Source organism: Rhipicephalus microplus, unplaced genomic scaffold (genome assembly GCF_043290135.1).
Source record: "Rhipicephalus microplus isolate Deutch F79 unplaced genomic scaffold, USDA_Rmic scaffold_15, whole genome shotgun sequence".
Classification (NCBI taxonomy): domain Eukaryota; kingdom Metazoa; phylum Arthropoda; class Arachnida; order Ixodida; family Ixodidae; genus Rhipicephalus; species Rhipicephalus microplus.
This window is the reverse complement of record NW_027464588.1, coordinates 3,612,855-3,638,228: the sequence shown is the minus strand read 5'-3', so window position 1 is coordinate 3,638,228 and position 25,374 is coordinate 3,612,855. Positions and strand designations below refer to the sequence as shown.

General features: G+C 47.4%; 1 pseudogene; it reads left to right on the top strand.

The window, feature by feature from the left end:
- The first annotated feature begins 1,106 nt into the window (after window positions 1–1,106).
- Window positions 1,107–1,171, top strand: LOC142784790 (U6 spliceosomal RNA; annotated as a pseudogene).
- Window positions 1,172–25,374: the final 24,203 nt, after the last annotated feature.

The following is a 25,374-nucleotide window of genomic DNA, read 5'->3' as shown; positions in this document are numbered from 1 at the left end:
TACAGAAGCACCACCATTCAGTGGACATTCCAAAGACTAAACGAGAGGTGGCACACGCACACTTTCTTACGGCTTGCGCTTCGGGTCAACTTCCCACCTTCAACCACCTCGAGTTCATGGTATATACTAGTTCACTGTATTCATGACACTGCGGCCCAATGCTCACTAAACGTTTCTAAAACCAAGGAGGTTACGCCCAGCGAGTATAACGTAGCAACCTTTTCCTGTCAGATAGTGCTCAATGTACATGCCAGTGGCTGCTAATGTGCAATGAGGGACAGGAGGATTCAGCTTTAATATCTTATGGCTTGCGCTTCGTATCTGCTTCCCCCCTTTAACGACCTCGAATTCATTCATGGTATATACTAGTTTATTGTATTCATGGCCCTGCAGCTCAACGTTCGCTAAACCTTTCTAAAACTAAGGAGGTTACACCCAGCGAGTATGATGTAGCAACTTTTTCTTGTCCAATAGTGCTCAATGTACATGCAAATGGCTGCTAATGGGGATCGCAGCGTGCGCGTTGACTAAAAGCCGAATGCTCCTGTCTCTCATTCCCCATTAGCAGCCAATGGGTTGTACATTGAGCACTATTTTTATTGTTAAACAACGCACAGAAGAAATCTCTCACCGGCACCACCTTGGAGGTCAAATGTTATACCTATTTCGGGTATGTGCCACTGGTGGTTACGTACTACGAGGGACACACAAGCCACGCACATCGGAGACATCGGAGACGCTGCCAGGCTGCCTGGTAGCGTTGTCGTCGTTAGCGTCTCAGGGCGTCCCTGGGCTGGCGGACGCCCGTAATGGCAAGCCAGCCCCCGAAGAAGGCGCTAGCTTTCGACGTAGTCGTCCCCGAGGGGACTAGTCCCGAAGACGTTGTTGACGCGACGCCTTCAATAGTAGGAATCGAAGAAGTGTACTGCGTTCAGCTCTTCGGAGGCCGGAACTACCAAGTTACCGTCAACAGTGAGGCCGCACTAGCCCAAATCGTAGACGCGTCGCACCTTATCATCCGAGGAGAGCGCGTCGCCATCGTACCCCTGGGACCCCAAGTGACCCAAGTGACCGTCCTGTTCCTGCCGTGCCGCGTACCCAGCGAAGTACTTCCAAAGTACATATACTAAAATTGGAACGATACAGAGAAGATTAGCATGGCCCCTACCCAGCGAAGTCCTCGCACAAGCACTCTCTCCCTAGGGAAAGGTGCTGCACATCACCAGAGGACTCATGGGATCGCGCCCAACCGTGACCACTGGGACGCGATACATCCGCATGGAAATGAAGGCTTCGTCACTGGTGCCCAACTACCTCAAGGTCGCGGGCCATCGAGTAACCTGTGACTATAAAGGCATCCAGCGGGTGTGCCGTCGATGTGCAGACAGGGGGCACTTCCGCATGAACTGCACAGCTCCGTTTTGTGGAAGGTACGGCGTTTATGGCCACGACGGGAAAGGCTGCTCGCTGCCGTGTCGCCGTTGTGGGGACCCGCATGCCACCGTGGCCTGCACCATCAGGCCATCGTATTCCGAGGCTGCATCCAAGGATTTCCCTCGACTTCAACCAGGAACGCCATCTAACAACAAGTGCGACGATTCGTCAACGCGAGCCGTGGTAACCGACCACGACTAAGGCGCGCCAATCGCGACGCTGCACCAGACGCCCATTGCGTTCCCAACAATTCTGGACCTGGTAATCCCTCCAGGTACTGAAAACTTAAGTTCCCCGCGTCCCGTGGCCATTTCTGAGGAATCGCAGGCCAAGCCCTCGTCAGACGAAGCGCCTCGTGAGGACGGCGTCTCGGATGGAAATATTGCATCTGAGGCTCCTCGCGTTGCTGCTCTGTCGACAACAAGTTCAGGTGTCATCGAGGAGTCTACATCTCAAGACGACGACGCCTGCATCTACGAGGACTCCAACAGCACCACGAGTGAGGCGCCCCTACAAATTGACGAAGACACCAGCCCCAGTGACATAAGCCAAGACAGTGTAGACGTCTTTGTACCATCCTCGCTCAAGAACCAGGGCACCAAACGCCACCGGATAACTACTCGTGACTTAGAAGCCCCCACCAGAGACAGAAGTCCCCTGCGGACTTCGACGCGATTTCGGAGGCCTCGAGCCTCCGGTGCATCGCCTGGCCGGAAAAAAAATGACTCAGACGCTTGCGGGGCACCGGCTCCCGCACTTGATAAAGGTACCCCTGCATTTGCGTGATCCTATACTATGTTTTCATTTTCCCCATGGCTCTTGCTCTAAAAGTTATCACTTTTAACGTTAAAGGTTTCCGAAATCCACAAAAACAGGCTGAGGTATGGGCTTTTGCACGTTCAGTGCACTGTGATTTGCTGTTCGTGCAAGAAACAAATTTTTTCAAGCTTTCTGATGTACTCGCTTTCAAGCGCGCGCTCAATTTTTTCTTTTCGTACGCCAGCACGCGTTCGACTGGCGTCGGAGTCATTATTTTTAACCGCGGTCTTTCACGTAACCATCATGTTTCCTTCGATGCCTTCGGACGCGTGCTGGCGTTCGACTGCACCTTTTTTCGTTAAGAATAAGATTTGTTGCTGTGTATGCCCCAGCTGCACGCGAGAACTCAAACGCGTTCTTCCAAACTCTTGATGCGTTCCTTTTAAATTCCCGACATGTGGTGCTTTTAGGGGATTTCAATTGTGTTTTAGACTCACATGCAGACGTTCGAGGTCCGTGTCGCGGCCGGTCAAACTGGAATGCCAGAGAACTCGAACGTCTAGTACAGCAATTGGCTTGAGTGACATTCATCAAAGTGTGCATGGAAGTAATTATGCCTATACTTGGCGTCGAGCAGCGTCGAGCAGCCGCATTGATCGCGTGTATGCATCCTCCAGTCTCATTACCTACGTTCACGACACCGAGGTAATGTCATTGCCACCGACACCAGTGTATATTAGCGACCATCGGCCGGTTATGTTCTCTCTCCGCCTGCCAGCGGGGACGCCAACGATTCACAGACCATGGCGTCTCGATTGCCGCGTCATCCAGGACTCTCTGGCTACGGAGAAATTATCCCGAGCGTTACGCGCATCGCTCATTGGGGCGGATGTAGCTGATTGGGATCGCCTCAAAGAACAGTGGCGCCATTATTGCAGTGCGTCGGGCAGAGGACTTTGCACCCGTATGTCGAAAGATGCGTCATTGTTAATCCAGAAGATACGCATTGCCAATCGAGATCCCAGTCCTTCCACTGTAATGCGGGCATGGCAAGAGGAGCTCGTTGAACGGTACCAACGTATTATGCGCGCTTCTTCACTCTCGGCTGCAGCTTGGCGCTGTAGACGTGCACCATGTGCGCACCCTGAGGTGCTAAGGTATGCACGCAGAGCTCTGCTTTGTCCACCAGGCTCGCCTGCCCACTCGCTGAACTCTCCCGCCCCAGCTTCTGCGGGTATACGCGCGACTTCCAGAAATTCACTCAACACTTTGAGTCAATAGCTCGATCTGGTGCTAATGTCTGTTACCCAGGATCCGTTTCTTCGCATCGTCTGCTAAAAGATTTACCTCATGATTCCAACATGTCAAATGACGTCCTCCTATCACCGCCATCCGATGACGAAATCAAAGGCGCATTAGACGCAATGAAAAAGGGATCGGCCCCAGGGCCTGACGGACTCCCTGCAGAGTTTTATGTACAGTTCTGGCCTATCATTGGTCCAACTATGTCACTCGTCATTCGCAAGTGTTTCCAAGATATTACACTTCCAACCTCTTTTTTCCACAAAGGCCGTATAACACTAGTTCCCAAGAAAGACCCAATGTTCACGCGACCAGAAGATTGGCGCCCTATTACCCTGCTCAATGTAGATTACAAGCTCTTGGCCAACAATTTGGTGCACCGAATCAGCCCATTTCTTCCAACAATAATTGCTCCCCACCAGGTCTGTTCTGTTCCGGGCCGAGAAATACACATCCATACGTAGTTAACTCGTGACATCAGTCAATACACCACCAGCCGATGTGTGCAAGGACTGTTGGTTCATTAGATCAAGAGAAAGCTTTTGATTTCATAGAACATGGCTACATACTAAATGTTTTACATGCATACGGATTCCCGGATAATTCATTGACCTCATCAACGCGATGTACACTAATTCAGAAAGTACCCTTTACTTAGATTCCCGTGAGAGTCACGTATTTAGAGTCACGCGAGGGGTCCGTCAAGGGTGTCCCCTCTCCCCAGTGTTATTTATTCTTGCATTAGAACCCTTCTTAAGGGCCGTTGAACATCACCCACAGATTCGTAGCTTACCTCTACCCGGTAACACTCAAGTAAAGGTCACTGCATATGCAGATGATATTACTCTATATGTACATAATGAGCAGTCACTGCAGCATGCTCTTGATACATTTCATGATTTCGGTATTATCTCCGGTGCAAGGTTAAACTTTTATAAAAGCCAGTATTTTTTCATTGGCAACTCCAGCGGTCGTATGAACATCACGTCGCCTTTACAGTGGTCTCCTGAGATTTCAATACTCGGAGTTACTTTCACTGCATTTGGTATACAGGATAGCATCTGGTCATCCGTTGTACAAACTCTTCTAAGTGATATCAAAGCAGCCAGGTACTTCGAATTCCTTCTCTTGGAACGCCGATACTTAACTCCAACGGTGTACCTAGGAAAAGTTTGGTACCTTTGCCATTCTGTTAAACCACCGCTCCCCGTCTGCAGTAAAGTGCAAAGCTGCATCAGTTCATTTTTTTGGTCTGGTGGCGCAGAATTGTTATCGCGTCCAGCGTTAGCTCAAGCACGAGATCAAGGCGGTTTTGCATTCCCCGACGTTTCCGTCACGGCTTTTACATTGTGCCTCCGCACTCTATTGCGAATACTAAGCAATGGTGGCATGCCCGCTCAGATACTGGCTCGCTACCATCTGGGGCCATCACTACGTGTTTTCTTGCCGGATAGCCAAATAAACCAAGGTCCCCAATCAACTGAATTACCATCTTTGTATAGAGCCCTTCTGGCATTTCACCGACGTTCGGAAGCTACGTGCCCAGAGGTAGAGGTGGCTGATTCTAAAGTGGTGGACACAATGGCCGCCCTTCTACGGCCCTTGGTGCCCCAGCATCGTCAATCTGTAATGAACCGCGCTTGGAAACCAATAACTGCCGCAGTGTTGCCAGGGCATCTCAGAGATTTTGTCTGGAGGTTGGGCTGGGGCTTGCTCCCCACGCGAGATCGGTTGCAGCGATGGCAGGTAGTTCGCACTTCCACTTGCCCTAACTGCGTCATGGTAGAGACCAATCGACATGCGACGTTTGAATGTGTGGTTTCCCGCCTTTTTTGGCGTGCGGTTAATGCTGGTTTTCGGGGACAGGGTGTGCGAACTTTCGTGTCCAACGGCCGATTTCCGCGTAGCCGCTTCTCTGCTCTGTTAATAGATGCGGGGCTGTTCAGCCTTTGGAAAAACCGATGTGAGGCCGTAGCTGCCAATTGCCGCCGGCGTGCTTTGTGGCCGATACTGGGGAGAATGAGACGAGAGATCCTCGCATTCCTCTCCAAGGAGCTTGTCTTCCTCGGGGAGCAAGAGTTTCTGCGGCATTGGTCGTGCCCTTTCGTCAAGGTGGAACACGAAAGGATACAACTCATTTTTCTACCGACTTGGTGCTAAGCAGCGCCCATTGAGTTGTTTTATATGATTTAATTTGTTACATATCGTGTTTCATTGCATCTGTTGTATCGTTATACCATTGTATCAAGATATTGCATTGAGTTCTTGTGTACATATATGCCAACATTGTCATGTACATTAGAGCAAATGTCTTCACTGTAACGTAGTGATGTTAGTCGTGAAATATATATGTGCTGAGGTGTATATGCCCTGTTACTGGAATGGTATGAAGCCTTTGTGTTCTGTACATGCTGCAAATAAATTTTTTCTAAACAAGGAGCTTCGCCCCTAAAAGAACTTACCAAGACCAGCATCTTGACGTCTTCCTAATCTTCACTGGATGCGACTGTCCGCTTCTTGATGTCCGCAAGGTTCTGTATAGCGTCTCATACTCCAGTTGCCAGACTTTGCGGTGGTTGTTGTCAGACAGCTGCCTAATTTGGCGGTTATATTTGCCCCAGTAGTTGTGGTTTTTTTTAGGGCTTGATGTCGTCGGCAGTGCAATGCGCGAGTGTGTGACTTACGTTTGTTTTTTTAAATAACGGAATCGAGAGCGTTCTTTTGTTGTTTGTGCTGCTTTGCGATTAAGAGATCGCGTCTCAGTATTATGGATGATGGGGAAACTGAATAAAGTCGCAGCAGGCGGTGTGCTGCCCCCTTCTTTTTTTCACAGCTGATCATGCCGCGTTGTTCATTCGTTATAATTTTGGTCGTTTGCGCTTATTTTAGGGGGGACCTTGCAGGCGACGTCGGCTTCTCGGGTGGGGTCCCAGTTACACGTATGCGCGATTCGCGTATAGTTCACTCCAACTGACACGATAAAGCAAACTTTCAGGAGTATAAATCTGTAGCATATCCGATGTACCCCAATTATCCAATCTTGAGACGTTAATTTTTGATATGCATACGAATCCGAACACAATGTCTTGTGCTAACACAGCTAGGGGAAGCGTAGCGTCCCCGTCATGACGCATCGTCGGCGAGGCATGATCAGCTGCGAAAAAAAAACGAAAAATTGGCAGATCCCACGTACAGTAGAAATCGATGTTATGCGAAGCAGGAATGAAAAATGTTTATATGTCACTTTAATATCACCACAATGGTATGAGAAGAAGATAAATGATCCCGCACTTGACTTCCGTGTCATGATTATCATGTTTGGAAGTGTCGTTTACTTTCGCCACCTATTTACGTCACGTGATACCAAATTTACTATATGTGGAGCTAGCGAAACGACCGCAAGCCCACTATGAGGGTGGTATGTTGTCATGTTCTTACATAACACGCTTTTCATGAGTATCAAGTTTGCATGTCCTCAATTAACGTCACGTAACACCCAATTTGGTTCTTGTGGAGCTAGTAAAACGGCCGCGGTTGCATCATGAAGAGCCCAATATACTCCAATGTTGCGTTGACGCGAGCGCGCTGGGCACAGCGACGTTACGTTATCAAACCCGAACACTTATAGTCTGACACCAGCCGTGTCCAGCGTTCGTCGGCGTGGTCCGACAGGAACCGGCACGAAATTCGACATGCTGCCGTTCTCGCCGATGTGTTACCCAGACAACACTGCGTCTCCTTCTTTTCATGACAGAGGGACGGCGGACGTGCTGAAATGCGCATACTTCAAAGCAACGCAGCGCGGCGCGCACCGTCGAGTATATGTCAAGACCAGCGCCTGGCATGGCAACGCCGGCGTGACGCGACTAAATGAACGCCGCCGAGCACGCGTACCGTGTCACGTCGAAATGTATTGGCGCTTGACTGTGACATGTAGTCATGTTCTCACATGACACGCATCTCAAGATTATCATGTGTGCGCCAGTCCCGTACCTTCGTCATTCATTGGCATCACGTAATACCAAATTTGGCATATATGTAAAGCTGGCGAAACGGCCGCAAGCGCATCATCAGTGTGGCATGTAGTCGTGCTGTTACACGACACGCATGCCGTAATTATCGTGCTTGGCTCTGTCAACTTACCTCTGTCACCCGTTGGCGTCCCGTTACCGAGCTTGGTACATGTGAATCTAGCGAAACAGCCGCGAACGCATCAAGAGCATAGCCTGAAGTCATTTTATTACATGACACGCATCTCATGTTTATCGTGTTTACACCAGTATCATACCTTCGTCATCCATTCACGTCTCGTAATACCAAATTTGGTATAGGTGAAGCTAGCGAAATGGCAGCCAGCGCATCATGAGCGTGGCAAGTTGTCATGTTGTTACATGACAAACATCTCATGATTATCATGTTTGCACCAGTCACATACCTTCTTCATTCATTCACGTACCGTTATACCACATTTTGTATATGTGACGCTAGTGAAACGGCCGCAAGCGCATCATCAGCATAGCATGAAGTCATGTTGTTCCAATACACGCATGTCATAATTTTCATGTTAGGGTCGGTCGCTTGTGTTCGCCATGCAATAATATGATACCATACCAGTTTTGCAACATTCCATGTGAACGAGACCACCGCAAGAGCTGCCGGCATATGAAATGTAAATCATGACATTCATTACATTCATGTCATGATTTTCATGTTATGACTAGTCAGATATGTTCTTATTACAGTCATGTTATGCCATAACAAACTTGATATCAATACTTTTATTGAAACGGCCAGGAGAGTTAGTCCTAGGTGTACAGACGGATGGACGGACGGACGGACGAATGGACGGACGGATGGACGGACGGATGGATGGATGGATGGATGGATGGATGGATGGATGGATGGATGGATGGATGGATGGATGGATGGATGGATGGATGGATGGATGGATTGGTAGGTGGGTGGATGGATGGATGAATGGATGGATGGGTGGGTAGGTGGATGGATGGATGGATGGATGGATGGATGGATGGATGGATGGATGGATGGATGGATGGATGGATGGATGGATGGATGGATGGATAGGTTGATGGTTGGATGGATGGATGGATGGATGGATGGATGGATGGATGGATGGATGGATGGATGGATGGATGGATGGATGGATGGATGGATGGATGGATGGATGGATGGATGGATGGATGGATGGATGGATGTGGCTGTACCCTTTAGATCGGGCGGTGACTTAAAATTAAACTGTCCTTGCAAAGTGGACCCATCCCAGAACACGATGAGATCAGAATATTGGGTCTATTTATTCAATAACATTGCCGAGTCGATACAACAATGACAAAACTGCGTCAAGTGGGGGACCAGGTGGGCCGTATGATCCGCTGGGTTTCCAACAAGCGCGGATGGATAGATGGATGGATGGATATGGCTGTACCCTTTAGGTCGGGCGGTGAGTAGCACCACAAAGCCGCGATACTTAATGAACCAAAAACTAGATTTTTTTTCTTAAATAGTGAGCTTTGGGATTCGTACTTTGCAGTGAAGGGTTTATTTTCACTCGTGCCTTGACTTTAGCCAGCAATCAGATAACCTCCTTCTAGTTAATTCTACCCGCTTAAAGTCTCCTTTGCCCTGTCTGTCCCTAAACCCCAGTGCTTTGAAAAACTCTGCGCCATCATCCTGAACTATAGGGTGAAGCACTTTAAAGAACATTATCAAGTGTTCGGCAGTTTCTTCTTCCTCTCCGCACGCACTGCATACCGTGTCTACCCCTTTGTATTTCACCCGATATTTCTTGGTTTGCAATACTCCCGTCCTGGCCTCAAACAGTAGAGAACTACCCCGAGTATTATCATTGATCATTTCCTTGGCAATTTCCTGCTTAAAAGTTCGATAGATCTCTAGTGTGGACTTCTTAATCATGCAAATTCTCCACATATCAGTCTCAGCTTCCTTCACCTTCTTCTTAACCGATAATTCTTTTTGGTTTGGCCCCCTGCTGCTTTCCAAGTATTTACCAGTCAATTTTCTGGTTCACTTCCGCTATTTTGTATCGACATGCTTTATGTACAAGAAGCTGAATACCTTCCTAGCCCAACGCTCCTCCCCCATTTCTCTCAATCGCTTCTCAAATTTTATCTTGCTGCTAGCTTCCCTGCCCTCAAATGATGTCCATCCCATATCACCTTGTACTCCCTGATTTGGTGTATTCCCGTGTGCTCCTAAGGCAAGCCTACTTATTCCACGATGCTTAATTTCTAATCTTGCTTGAACTTCTTATCTCATGCACGAGACCGCATTGCCGAACGTCGGACCAGGAACCATGACCCCTTTCCATATTCCTCTCACACCATCATACATATTGTAATTCCACAGTGCCCTGTTTTACATTACCGCTGCATTGCTGTTACCTTTAGTCGACACGTATATTTCGTGTTCCCTTCGGTACTCGGTCCCATTGCTTATCCGTACGCCCAGATATTTGTATTTATCTGTTATCTCTAGCGTGACCTCCTGTATTCTAAGCTCACTACCTTCATTCTCATTAAAAATCATGACTGCTGATTTTTTCTTACTGAATCTGAAATCTAACCTATCTCCCTCATTACCACAGATGTCCATCAATCTCTGCAAATCTTCCTTGTTGTCGGCCATCAGCCTTATGCCATCTGCATAAATCAATGCTGGTAGTGCCTGTTCAATGAGTTTTCCTTGTTTGAAGAAAGAGAGGTTGAAGCCCAATCCACTTCCCTCTAATTTAGCCTCTAATCCTTGTAGGTAACCAATAAATAATAAGGGTGACAGCGCCAGGCTCCGCAGCATCTCTCTCGGCGCGGCTCTCCTCTTAACTTCTATGACAAGATGTTGACGGGGCGCTGAGTAGATAAAGGCTTAAACTTCCTAAAAAAAGCTCTCTTTCCTCCACCGCAAACCGCCAGAGCCAGGAGGCACCATCTGGTCGGGAACAATGCGTTAGTAAAAAGAAGGATACGCAGACCACAGACATCCTAAAGGTGAAAAGGAGAAAGGGGGGGAGATGGAAGGGGAGGGAGGAGTTAAAGGGGCTGCCCGAGGGAGTCCACCTTATAATATCTTTTTTGTACTTCTTTTTTTTTCTTCTTTTTTCTTTCTTTTTTTCTCTTCTTTTTTTTGTTTTTTTCCTGTTTTTGTCTTTCACCCTATGATTCAAGATTGTATAAAGCTGAGCACAAACAAACTGTACCCTCAATCCTGATGAAGGCCAGACTCTAGGACGAAATTATGTTTACACATCGCGAAACCACGGCTGCGGTAGGGCAGTCGAGTGCACGTGATGTGCCTTCGTTTGAGAGAGCACAGGTGCATATTTGATGACGATACATAGTAGAAGAAGTAAACAGTAATAGACGACAGAACCGCATGATGGAGACTGCCAGATGACAAGCGCATTGAAGTGCTATCGGCTTTCACCAGTGCCCGTGGAGAGGCTAACATGAAAAGACCAAACGGATGGTTTTATTGTCGGTAGACACAGAAGCCAAAAGTCGGGCGCACAAGCTGGAGCAATTGCCAAGTCGTTTTATTAGGAAAAACTGTAAAAAAGCAACAAAATAGGAATGTCAGGATCAGCCCTAAATGGAGAATAAATAAAATATTTTCACGCAACTTGTTTCTATTATCTGTTCACTGTTGAATTAGTTGCATTATTATAAGAACCTCGGGACGGAAAGAGACGAAAGCGTTCAAAAGCACAGGAAAGCAAGCAGTTGTGTTTGCATCTTGCAGCCTTGCATCAATCTTTTCGTCTCACAGTTTTCATATTATTCACTTGAGAACTGCTCGCTCAATTGCCAGCGTTGAAACTACAGTGACTAAAATTTCAAAGAGGCTCGAGTCCACTGGTATGACACCGCACACATGCTAAATATATTTCGTGGCTGTGGCATCTCATTGTATGAATACTACAGATGTGTTTGGAGGAAGTGGGAAGGGTATCCTATTTTGTGCTAAAGCAACAGTGGCAACTGCAGTTGCTGAGGTTACATATTATAAATAAAATTATAAATATAAAGCAACGTTTTCTGAAGCGACATAGTCAGTTACCATAATTACTTATAAGTATTAGAAAGGTCTAGCTCTTCCAGATCTGTAAATTAAGATCTTGTAGGATCCGACTAAAATGTACTGAATTCTTACTTCCGCGAAAACTGATAGGTGTGCAAGGTTCCACCTCGGGCAAGACAATACCCAAAATTTGCAAGGGCTGCAGCTATGTAAAGGCAAGGTTGGCAATTACCTGGTGTGCACACGCCAGACAAATATTAAAAGAAGATTTCGCGGGTCACGCAAACATGCACGCGCTCAATCGTAACTACCCCTAGCGCGCCGCGCATGCGATTCTATGGGCGCTCGCGAAAACTGCCCCTCTCCCCTCCCCCTGGTGGCACCGCAGCGGTGGTTCCGGAACTAGACCTCTCACGCCGCTTTTGAAGCACGCGTTGGGCCGTACCCGTGCGTTCTTTCATCCAGTGACCGCGCCTCAACAAAAGCATTCATCAAGTCCCGAGCCCCCGTACTGGCCCTGGATACGAGGTGAGCTGGGCTGATGTAGCCTCCCCTGAAAGCTCCATTCAAAAGCAACTCAAACTATGGCAGGATGCGATTACTATATTGAGGGCATAAAATGCGAAACTACTTCTAGAGCTTCAGTCCTTCAAACAACCATATACCTCTTCACACCTCACCGCCTCAACTGTCACTCTTACGCCTATCTCACCACCACCAGCTCATCTGTCAACCACCCTTATGACCAAGGACCCCACTCGACCACCTGCGAAAAAACAAAAAATCTCGACTCCCACACTCTCATTAGAAGAGCGAGTAAACCAAGTCGAAGAAAAACTAGGAAGGGTTGACAAAGTTAAAAAAGTAACCGAAAACGAGGAAAACTAGACAATTTTATTATCTTCTCCATAGCTTCCTGCAGAAGTTACATGAGTCCCTGGCCTCATTACAACAAGTCATTTTACCGATGCAACAAACCGTAGATTGAGTCATGCAATGAATTAAGATGGTTCACGCTAACCATCCAGAGCTTGCCCAACCTAAGCCAAATCTAACTAGAGAAAATGGAACCTCATAACTGCACTTAACTTTGCATCCCGAGCAAATGAAAGTTACTCCTTCTACCAACTGAATGTCCGAAAAAACACGTTCCAATGATCACATTCACATAAATGGGCGCCTCATTCCTAGAGTATCACGCATTCATGTGCTATGTTCATTTATCCAAAACAACCGACTCAACACGCACACGCTCGAAGCTTTACGCAATATCGTTGAAGATACCCTAAGAATAATTGGAAGACTCTCGGGTAACAATTGAGGGTTCCGGGAGTCAGAGCTACTCCGTGTAATACAAGCTTGTGTGAATAGTAAAATCACGTATTGTCTTCCTTACAAACACCACAAATTAGCAGAGGAAGTCGTCTACATCCTCCTATGCATAGTTCACATATACTTGATAGACATTGCATTTATTACCTCTAACGCACGATTCCACCAGACAGCAGTCATAAATACTCAGTGTGAAATCCATTAAGCCCATTTAACAGCTCAGTACGCAAGGCTCTGGACCACTAGCGCAGGCTGCCACATTTTATCGTCAACCCGAATTAACTTCACCTCTCTCACCAATGTTAAATACAACATTCCCCATCACATATACAAACAATTGCCCCGCCGCGGTGGTCTAGTGGCTAAGGTACTTGGCTGTTGACCCTCCGGTAGTGGGATCGAATCCCGGCTACGGCGACTGCATTTCCGATGGAGGCGGAAATGTTGTAGGCCCCTGTGCTCAGATTTGAGTGCACATTAAAGAACGCCAGGTGGTCGAAATTCCCGGAGCCCTCCACTACGGCGTCTCTTATAATCATTTGGTGGTTTTGAGACGTTAAACTCCACATATCAATAAACAGAAACAATTACTCATAACACCCCTTCCTCAAAAACATGCACGCAACTTATCATATTAAGCGTCAATTCCAAAGAGCAAGAGCTTTTCAGAAAATTTACATGGAGCCAATGACGTGCTCTATGTCGATGCGGCAGAATACCCGCATCCTTATCGTCCTATGCCCTCTCTGTTGCCGATTATAACGACAAGGCGCTCACAACAGCATCCATCTTTGTCAACTCCTCAGAGGATGCTGCCATCGCTTTACGTATATCCAACCCTAATATCACTATGATTGCTAGTGACTGCAAAACTGCCATACGTGACTTTAGTGCAAGTCACATCTCACCAACTGCCCTTTGACTTCTTAATAAACATCCTCCCACGCAAGGCGTTGCTCTCATATGAATGCCTGGGCATGCGGGGTTGAGTGGCAGTGAGGTGGCTCATACCTGTGCTCGAGGATTGATCGGCCGAGTGCAGGCCTAGCGCCTTAGAACACGCAGCCCTTTTCGGTGCGAGAGGTCGTATTTCAACTTCTATGGTATAAGAAATCACTACCGCCTACAGCACACCATGCACCCTCTCCCCCCCCCCCCCCCCCAATTACACCATGGAGCTTGGCGCTACCATGAAATACTATGGCGCCCGTTACACACTCGTACGTTTCCTACCCCTTCTTTTAGCTATATTATACACCCTGCAATATACTCCTACCCATTTTACATTTTCTGCCAACATAAAGCTAACCTAGACCATATGATGCGGGGGTGTACTCGAAACCCACCGCCGAATTCTCTACATATTAACAGTAAGCAACAGTGGAGGTCTTCTATGTGCAGCTTGGCGCCCGAGGTCCTGGACCAGACTCTAGATTGGGCCAAGAGGGTAGCACAGACCTGCGCTGGGTAAGCTCCTCGGACACTCCACCACCGAACCTTTCCCTCTTGGGCTAAATGTTTTTCTCTTCATCCTCACGCCTGATGTATCGAATGCTTTTTGCCTTAGCAAGGATTTATCCCGAAAAAATTGGCCGCGTATCTGCATTTAATCTGCAAATGTCGTCGAAAGACGATAGTCTTGCGTGTGAAGAGAGAGAGAAAACATGTATTTATTGTTCTGTTCAAGAAAATCGGTGAGTTAAAGGGCCTCGAGCGTGCAGCGGAGGTGAACGAGCGCATCAAGTCACGTCACACGTGAGACATGAGCGCCATCTGGCAGTTTTTTTTTCAAAAACAAAGCGCGTGGCTCTGAGATGGGTGTGCACGTCCGCCTCAGAGATGATAAGGCGACGGGTAGGTGCCACCACCATCTCGTTTTAGCAAAGCGTTGGCAACACTCGCCTTTCCGTGCAAGCGTCGGATGGTCAGCGCAGCGTGATAAGCGCTACGGTCCTTAAAATTACTTATGTATGCTTTTTCTAGTAAAAGGCACACATGCAGAATATATAAGTGTTGTTATCGTGCCCCAGACACGCGCAATAACTGCTTTTTAATCGACAATCGCACAAGTACGAACACTGAACCTTGAGCAACATAGGTGGGCGCTGCGAAAGGCGTCGGCCGTTTCAAATACCCGATGCTGTTAGAGTGGACAAACAGACAAATGTACAGACAGACAAACAGACAGACAGACAGACAGACAGACAGACAGACACAGACAGACAGACAGACAGACAGACAGACAGACAGACAGACAGATCAAAATTTTAGCGTCGAAGGTCCCCAAGAAAGACTATCGTCTTTAAAAGGGCTTTTCAGAATACACTCCAAGTCACAAATAATCTTGCAGATCACGAGTATCGGGGTAAGGGGGGTTGTAAGGCTGACCCCAAAATGGCGACAGGTAAACAATTGGGCTAAATTTGGCGGAAGCTGGCAACATCGTGTCCGTTGATTTTGGCCGTTAGTTTTAGCGAATTCCTTTAGAGCACTTTTTGAGATGTCTCCACTTTTAAAAAACTGGTCATGTAGGCTCCCTACGTCGTCTACTGGCGCACCGCCACCATGCTGCAGCAGCGAGAGGAAGCGGAGCCCGCGCTGGACGGCCTGAAAAGAGCGTTCGCCCAGGCACTGAAAAAATGGCAGACCCGCGAGGAAGGCACACCACGGTCACAGCAAAAGCTAGAGGAGCGGCCTTTTGGAGCCTTTTTTTTAAACAGTCATTGGAAAACTGCTGCAAGCACACTTGCTTGATACCAACTATGACATTAATAATAAAAACTTTAGGGTAGTAGGCTGGCGTTCGCAATGCTATTCTTTTTATTTTTCAGATAAGCCTGGTATCCGCTGCAAACCTGCAAGGAATTTCGTGCCAATCGCTCATGCAGTGGCTGACGATGATGAGAAATTATGCCTGAAGCGGCTATGCGCCACAATTAATGGCTGAACAAAAACAAGCTTTTGTAATGGGTTGGAGCGTTGGACAACCCACTCGATATACTATTAGCATAGCGTTATGAATGGTTGTTCCTTCGCTGTTTCAAAACACTTGACAAGTCGCAATTACCTGATTGCTTTTCCGACATCTAACCTTGCTTAGGGAAAATGTCAACAAGTGCCAAGCACCGTCGTCGCTCAGGGCTAGAATGCTGACCTGGCACCCAGCGGGCTCGGGTTCGAGCCCTACTGTGTCATTGGTAGTAGATTTTCTTTTTTTTTCGAATTTCGTGTGATGTGGTTATGGACACCGGTGGCAGCGGCGGACCACTGCGTGTGACTCGAGTTGTGATCTCATAACAACTTGCGCTGTAAAAAAAAATAAAGGAGGCGCTGCTCAAGCATACTTTGCTCCGCTGAGAGGACAGGGGTGGATGCTCACTCACGTGCCCTTATCTCACGTTGGAGAGGATCGTACGTTTCGGCTGACCTGAAACATTTCACTGAAACCATTCGGTTGTAGTTACTGGGCGCACATAGCACTGCAATCGTTGCACAGACTCTTGTTTGCGAAAAGGGCACGCTTTTCAGACACAGTGATGTAACAATTGAGACCCTTATTCGCGTTCGTATGTACCTGAGAGAACGTTTGGTGCGTCATTTTTGCGTGAACAACGCGGAACAGGTTGCGATGTGCTAGCTATTTGGCACGTGATCTTTCAATTGGTTGCTATCTCTTTCATTGCTCCGCCTTTGCGGCAAAGGTGTGACCTTTTATTAGTAGTAATATTATTTTTTCTGGGTTAAGGCTAATGCATCGCAACGGATGTGCCATGCTACAATTACATATTTCAGAAAGCGGCCAACATTAGACGTTTTGTTACTACTATCGTCTTAGTGACTGAGTTGCCTGAAAACTTTCTTCTAAGATACTACGTTAGTGAGCCACCACAGCCGTACTAAGAGCCACGCTCACGCAGTACTTTCATTTATGGCAACATAAAATCGTCATTCCACTGGAAAACTCATTTGCCTTCTTTGGGTGAAATAGCACTGCAGTGACAGCTGCAGCCATCGTGGCTTCAGTTTGAAAGTTGCGCCGGAAAGGTGGGCCGTGTGGCAATCACGATAACTAGTGGTGCTGCAGTACAATCTTGCTTAGAGTTACTGAATATGCTACCTTTAGGTAGCAGAGTTGCGCCACTGTTTTCCGGGCGCCGCTGGCTCCACCTACAGGAGTTCATCGCCCCTATTCGCCGAGCGCCATCACGTCGTCATAGATGGTTCATTTGCACTGTGGAGAAGCCAACGCTACCCAAATTTCGAGCTGATCAAGCGGGGTTAACAACAGCTGTTGTCATTCTCGCCGCGCTTCTTCGGTGATGTAGCCATGCCGCCTGTTGGTCATGAGAAATACGGCAGCAAATGCATTCTGTGTTGAATTGTACTACGTAGAGCCCATGCGATTAGACGCTGGTGCAGCGGGTGTTGCTATAGAAAGATTAGTGTTCAGTCGGAAGGAATAAACGCTTGGCCATTGTCGTCTGCAGGATTTTCTCTTGGGGGGTGCAAACCATTGTTGCATCGCGGTTCAAGGAGAGTGAGAGCACTGGTCTAGCTTGGGTGAGGGCAAGTGTTGTTGTATCGTGAGGGGGGCAAGTGCCCTTTTTTCACTTCTCTGCTGACGCCCATGTGCTTGCCTTTCTTTTTTAATCTGTCTACGGTACTGCAAAACTTGTTCTATTTGTATTAACCACACATGCAGTAGTGAATATGATATACATGCAGAGTTGGCCAACGTGTGTCAACTGCATATGTCCAAATTGGTCTGGCTCTGAAAACGCTAAAGATAAAGAAAGAATTTGAACTAGAACTATTTGAACCAGCAAGGTGTTACTGCTAGTTCGTGAATTGAATGCAGCTTTGATACCTTAAGTGAAAATAATGTTGGACACGCCAGGGTTGTTGAACAACTATTCACACCAATTGCCGTTAGCCACGATTGTAATATGAGTGTAATACGAGAGCCGCACGTTACGCGGGCCTCGCACGACCACTCTCGATCGCTATTCAGCTCGAGTGAGTTTAAGACTACAAAGCTTCAGCTGGCGATCTCACACAGCTAACAACGAATGAGCCCAATGCAATGAAGATATTCCATCCCTAACTCCCTCGATAGCGATCAAGAGTGAAAAATACCTTTATACATTTAAATAGGAAAAACAGCGCAAAAAAAGCCAAACTTAATGTGTGGCCTATAAAAATATACATATGTATCACTGGTTCAACGAGCTGACGCACGTTTTTTTCATTACTACATACCAAAAACGTCAACATAAAATCAAGGCTTCTAGGCGTGACCTAAGTAACTGAGTTTTTCCTGCACTTTCTTAAAAAATAGAGAGAAAAGAAAGCGAAAAGAACAAATAGAGCAACGCTACACTGTTAGAAAAAAAGGTGGTAGTACTTGCTAACTTTGGGGTAGTAATGGTTTGTCACATATGTTACAACCCTAGTAGTAAGCGCAGTTAGTAACGACGGGGATAGTAACAGCTACTACACTTGCTGTTACTACCAGCACTTAGTAACTGTTACTACCCTGGCCGTTACCACGCATGGGTAGTAACTTTAAAGGATTTTAAAAATGTAGTGGCCGATACTACCTTGTTTATTCATTTTGGCATATTATTTCTCCACTGAGAATGTTAGTCACTCAATGTTTCATTAGTAGACAATTTCGGGTAATGAAGCGTGGTGTGTCATGAACCCGAAGAATACATAGACCTAACAAGTTCAGTATATTTTACGCATACATGTATATGTGACGCTATGATGACTGGGAGACGTGGCCTGGCTCATACACCATGTTTATTCCATTCTGCACTTCTTCCTTCTTGGCTTCTACCAATCATCGCTTCATACGTCACATATATGAAGTACGCATGGCGTAAATATAGCCCCTACTTCGCAGGGGCATCTCTGGCACAGGGGGGCACTTGTGTTTCAGGATTAATTATAACAAATTTGAACCTATACCGGGCAGACCACTTATAACGTAACCGCTTTTTGCGCGGGACCGGTTATAACGTGGGTTTTTTTTTGACCACCGATATGTCGCCCATAGAACTCAATGTATTGCGTAGGCGTGCGAAGGATAATACCGGTTATAGCGCGGAGTTTTTTGGCGCGCGACCATAAAATCGGAGAACGGAGCACGGTCGGCACGGTTTCCCGGCGGCATTCCAACGGCGCCGGAACGTTGGGAGTGTGAGCGGGAGGGCGCACGTGGACACCGCCATGAAAAGTCAAACATTTCGGAGGAGAATACAGGGTACAGTAGGAAGGGAGTCGGGGAGACCTTGGAAGGAGGGAGCGTGTTTTCGTCACCGTGGCGACTGTGGCAGCGTCCAATACGGGTGCGCACTGCACGGAGTGGGGGAGAGAAGCGGCAGCTTGTTTTTTTTTTTTTCTCAACCTCCTTCTCTTGCCTCTTTGGATTTGCTGTGTGCGCTTCGCCGTGTCGTTGCCGTCTGAGAGCCCTGAGCATGTGTGTTTCGTAGCTCCTATCGCCATGGCTTCGGCGGCGTCTTCAAGCGGTGTGAAAAAAACGCCGTGCCTTATCGCTGGAGATTAAGGAATGCGTCATAAGGGACATTGAGAGGGGCCTTAAAAAGGCGTCGATGGCGGCAAAATACGGCGTTTCCGACACGACCGTGTCGACCATCTACAAAAACAAGAACAAACTGCGGCAGCAACTGCAGCAAGATTCGTCTTCCCTGTCACGGAAGAGAATACGTACGTCAAAATACGAAGACGTAGACGCAGCGCTGTTCAGGTGGTTCCGCGAAGTAAGGGCTCAGAGCATCTCAGTAAGTGGCCCCATGCTCCAACAAAAGGCAAAGTGTCTCGGAGCTCTTTTATGCCACGAGGACTTCAATTCACTAAACGGGTGGATTCAGCGTTTAAAAGATCGTCATGGCTTCAGCTGCAAAGTGGTGTGCGGAGAAAGCGGCGCTGTCGACGACGAGTCTGTCGAAGTCTGGATTCGCTTGAACTTGGAGAGTATGCTGTCGATCTATACTGAGCGAGACATTTATAATGTCAATGAAGCTGGTTTACTTTATAACCTTTTGCCCAACCGCACGCTTGCGCTGAAAGGCGAAGCCTGCTCCGGCCGCAACGTCTCAAAGGAGCGCATAACTGTATTGTTTTGGGCCAATTTAGACGGGAGTGACAAGCGCCGCCTGTCATAGGTAAATCGGCAAGGCCACGTTGCTTTAAAAAGCGAGAGTGCCTGCCAGTGACCTACAAAGCCAATAAAAAGGCGTGGATGATGCAGGATTTGTTCACCAGCTGGCTTTGCAAGTTTGATGAGGATATGGTGGCAGAGAAGCGGCGGGTCGTGCTTATCCTCGACAATTGCACGGCCCACAACGTCAAGCCGAAGTTGACCGCAGTCAGCCTAAAGTTTTTGCTTGCCAACACTACAGCAAAAAGTCAACCTCTCGACCAGGGTGTCATCGCAACCGTAAAGGCGCTGTACAAAAAGCGCATTTGCGAGAGAGTTTCGCTGAGCATGCAGCAGCAGCCCCTTAAAGTGAACTTAAGAGGCGCAATTCAGTGACATGGTGGTCGCTTCATGGTGGCAGGTAAAGGCCGATACCATAAGCAAGTATTTCAAGAGGGCAGGCTTCGTGCGCAATGCAGATGCTCTGGAGGAAAGTGAGCAGAGTGACACGTCTCTCGCCGATGAGACCCTCAACACTGACGACGTGTGGTCCTGCCTCGTTGACAGCAACTTTGTAACCGCCACCGACACTTTCCAAGAACTTGTCGATGCCGGGGAGTCGGAGCTTTCTGTCTGCGAGGAAGCGAGCACAGATGACGCGATCGTCGCAGCGGTGCGCGGTAGTGCAGAGGTTGCAACAGACGACGAGTCGGACGGCGAAGACGATGTCGACCCGACGCCAGAATCAGATTTCCCGTGCAAAGACGCATTGGAATACCTCGCTAAAGTGAAAACGTACTGCGCGAAAAACAGTTTGAGCGAGAAATCGCTTCAGTGCCTAAGCTTTGTGGAGAACGAAATTGTTTGCAGCGCTGTTCGCAAGCATCGCCAGACGCAAATAACGGCGTTCTACCGCTGATGCCGGACTTGAGAACTTTGTTTCCGTGCGGTGTTGTGATTGTGTCGAAAGTATCTGCGAGTGAAAAGTGTAGTAAATTGCTTTGGAAAGGTGGGTTGCCCTTTTGACATAGGCAAAGGCCGAAAAAAAGCGCGCTTTGGTTATAACGCGGTACCGCTTATAGCGCGGATTTTTACAACTCCCGTGACTTACGTTATAAGCGGTCTACACTGTAGCACTATATTATGCTACCTAGTTACGTATGTTTAGGGACGTAGCACAAGACATTTAATCAGCCTTATTTATAAAAAATGTGTCATATTTATTTATTATAAAAGAATCACAAAAAACAATATGGACAGTGGCGGAAACAAGGTTATAAACTCCTTCTCAGTGCATTTCAATGTTTCACACGGCTAACATATCAGCGTTTACAAGGTAATCTTCGTTTTTGGGGTTTGACACGCTAAAACAATAATAATTTTTAGAGACATGCTGCAGTGGATTGATTGTGACCGTTTTCGGGGCCCATTGAGGCCGTCTGGTTATTTTGATCTGCCGGTCTTGTTAATATGTGCTGTAATTTACTAAGTTTGTTATAATTGTCTATTGCAATGCGTGTACAGTTGCCTATGTACTTCTTGTCGTTAACTTGTACTTCTCCGTTTCGACAGTATCATAATCACGTTTACATGTCTCAGTTACGTAATTTAATACAAAATGTGTGTTCTTGATCTATAGATATCCTGTGCGACATTTTTTCGTTTAATGATAATACGTCGAGACGATTCCTCTCACAAATAATCAGAATCAGAATCACACACTATTTTGGATTAAATAGTCAACAGCCGGGCAGCAAAAAGGTAGTAACGAAGCAAGAAAGGTAGTAACGGCTGCAGTTACTACCTATTTCATTCCAGTTACTGTTTACTAACGTAGGTAGTAAACAGGTCGCAAAAGTTATAATGGTAGCAGCTAGTATCTGTTTACTGACGTACGTAGTAAACAAGTAGCAAAAGTGTAGAAACGGTCCAAGTAAAATAGTAACCGCTGCAGTTACTTCCTATTTGCTTGAAGTTGCTACCTTTTTACTAACTTTTTTTAAAAAGTGTAGTACTCTGAAGCGTGAACGCTGCTCCTATGCAGGTTGTGAGTGGCTTTCCCGCAAGACATTTGATCCCAAAATGGCGTACCTTGGCGCAACTCTCCTACCTAAAGGTAGCATATACAGTAACTGTAATCTTGCTCCAGCGACATGGACACGCGTGTTGTGATCGGCGGTGGCGACGTGCAAGCGGCTACCGCAAGTGGTGCGCTGTATTCCCACATCCCTTCTGGGACTGTTTTTGGCACTGTGTAGTTTCTTGTACGAAAACGCGTTTCTAATATATGAGTCGTAGCGAGGCACAGAGCAGATTTACCTATATTGAGGTACGCGGTCTAGCTTTGCGCTAGGCTCCAACACCGGCGACCGCAATGACGACTCCGCTTCACGCAACTTGTTTGTTTGTTTATCACTTAATTTATTTATTGTGTGAACACGGTTACACAGCGGCACGAGCCAACATAAAAGCTGCTATAAGCAGCTTGAAAACGTCATATATGTAGCCTCCGATCTCTTTCGCCCAGCAGTGACGGGCTAGCAGACGGATGATTGTAAGCGAATTTGCTGTCCAGCCTTGCACGTTACCCGAGATAATTCGTATTGTAGCGCAAATAAAGGTTATTATTATTATTATTATTATTATTATTATTATTATTATTATTATTATTTGTTGTAGCCTCGAGGGACGAGCAGAGCCAGAGTGGCCGTGACGAAGAACAGTAAGAAGGTTTATTACTACTTGAATACGAAGTACAAAAGAGCACTGGGCGCCCGGTTCACAGCGCTTGCATACCCATGAAGCACCGGCGCTATCGGCGTGACGTCCAACAGGCTTCGCATGACACCGCACTCCTTCCCACAATGTTTATAGCCTATACCAATCGGGAGGTTTTCTTGCACGAGCACTGCGTCGAAGAGTCTGAGCACCTAGAGGAGACACAGGTATTCGCAGAGGGGACGTTGCCGGGGCAGAGCCTTGATGTGGACTTGCATTTCGTTGTTCCGAGGGAGCTGAGTCTACCGGGTTGCTCCGGCGGTGCGGCAGCAGATCTGGGAGACGCATGAACTGGAAGGGGACGGGGGCTCGTAGGAGGTGCTTTGGACCCAGGGTCTGGATTATAGCTGGGCACGAAACAGGGACGCTCACTGGGGCCTTCTTCGCCACTCTCAAAGTAGCGCGGACGTAAATCGTCTACATGCATGAACCTGTTTTCAGATCCTACGCGCACAAGGTACGTAACGGAACTGCACCTTCTTTCTATGACACCTATCAGCCACTTGTAATCACCTGGACGAAGGCCTTGAACCAGAACACTTTCCCCCTTCTTGTACGCTCTTTCCGACCCTCTTCTTTCGTCAACTTGGGCCTTTACTCTGGAGAACTGTTCTTCCATCCGTCTCTCCAGGTCTGGCTGTAGCATTGTCGGGCGAGTGCGGGGCGACCACGACAAAAACAGTTCTGCCGGTGTCTGCCCCGTGGTTGTGGTTGGTGTGTTCCGGTAACCGATAAGAAAGAGATATATTCGGTGCTGTAGGGTCTTACTCTGGCCCGATGACCTTTCGTCGAGAAGCTGTCGCGTAAAATCCCGTTTCACCGTCTGGACGCATCTCTCAGCGCTTCCATTGGACGCCTGGTGGTATGGAGGTGTTCTGGTGTGCCGCACTCCTTTCTTAAGCAGGAACTCTGTGAAAGTCTTTGCTGTGAACTGAGGCCCGTTGTCCGTAACAACCTCCTCTGGAAGGCCATACGATGCGAACACCCCACGCAGCCTCTCGGCGGTCTTCTCTGTCGTTGTTGAATTCATCACAAACACCTTCACCCACTTTGAGTGTGCATCCACCAGCACGAGGAGCCACTTGTTGTCTGCGAATGGGAAATCCAGGTGGAGTAGCTGCCATCTGCGGCTCGGCCAACCCCAAGTTTGTAGTGGGGTCTTAGGTGAAGTGTTCTGCGTCAACTGACGAGTACAGCAACTTTTAACGACAATTTAAATATCTTGGTATAACTGAGGCCACCAGACATAGCTGCGCGCGAGCATTTTCATACGCGTAACTCCAGGGTGACCTTCATGACAAAGTGCCAATACTTGTTTACGCAAACAGTGTGGAACAATTACCCGATTTCCCCACGTAAGGCACTGCTGATCTACCGATATTTCATACCGGCGAACAAAGTACGGTTCGAATTCACTATCAGTAACATGCGCAGGCCAGCCGTTTTTCGTGTTCCACAACACTTTCGATAGCACTCTATCAGTACTTGTTTTCTTGCTGATTATGTCAGCTGACAGTGGAAGTTCATTGACAACAGAGAAAAATTTTACGTAATCTGAGACATCTCGCTCATTAACCAACGGCAATCGCGAAAGCGCGGCAGCGTTTTTCATGTTACTGCCTTCTCGGTACTCCCCTGTAATTATACGCCGCCAGTAGCAAAGCCAATCGTTGCATGTGCGCTGCAGACATTACTGGAACTGGTCTGCCGTGCCCCAGAAGACTGGCTAATGGCAGGTGGCCCGAATAAATGACAGAACTACGAACAAATAGGTATTTGTGGAACTTCTTCAGCCCAAAGACCACGGCGAGAGCCTCTTTTTCAATGTGAGCATAACCTTTCTCTGCTTTGCTCAGTGCCCTAGACGCATAGGCAATAGGTTTTTCCACCTTATCGATCTTATGAAACAGAATGGCGCCCACGCCATACATGGATTCGTCACACACCAGTCCTATCTCTTTCGTTGGGTCGTAGTACGTCAAAACTTTTCCTTCCGTCAACCAGGTTTTACTTTGCTGGAACACTTGCTCTGCCTCACGGGACCATTTGAAACCTTTTTTCTTGGTTTAACAGGTCATACAGTGGTCTAAGTCTCGTGGCCACGTGGGGAACGAACTTAGCATAATAATTTATCAACCCTAAGTAAGCTCTTAACTGTGCCTCAATCGCATGTGCAGGGGCCTTCGTTATAGCTTCTACTTTATTCTCTGACAGGCTTATGCCCTTTTCGTCGACAACGTGCCCCAAATATAAGACGGAAGGTTGAAAGAACTTACATTTCTCTTTTTTCTGTCGAATGCCTCTTTCTAGAAACCGGAACAGCACAATTTATACTTTATGGAAACATTCTTCAAAGGTAGCTCCTGCTATCAGCACGTCGTCTAGATAGCACGCTACCCGATCAAGTCCTTTCAATTCGTCATCCATAACTGCCTGGAAAATCGAAGGTGCACTCGTTATGCCATAGGGTAAGCGCGTATACTTGAATAACCCCAAATGCGTGTTGATCACGACTAGCGGCTGCGCTTGGGGATGCAATTCCAGCTGCT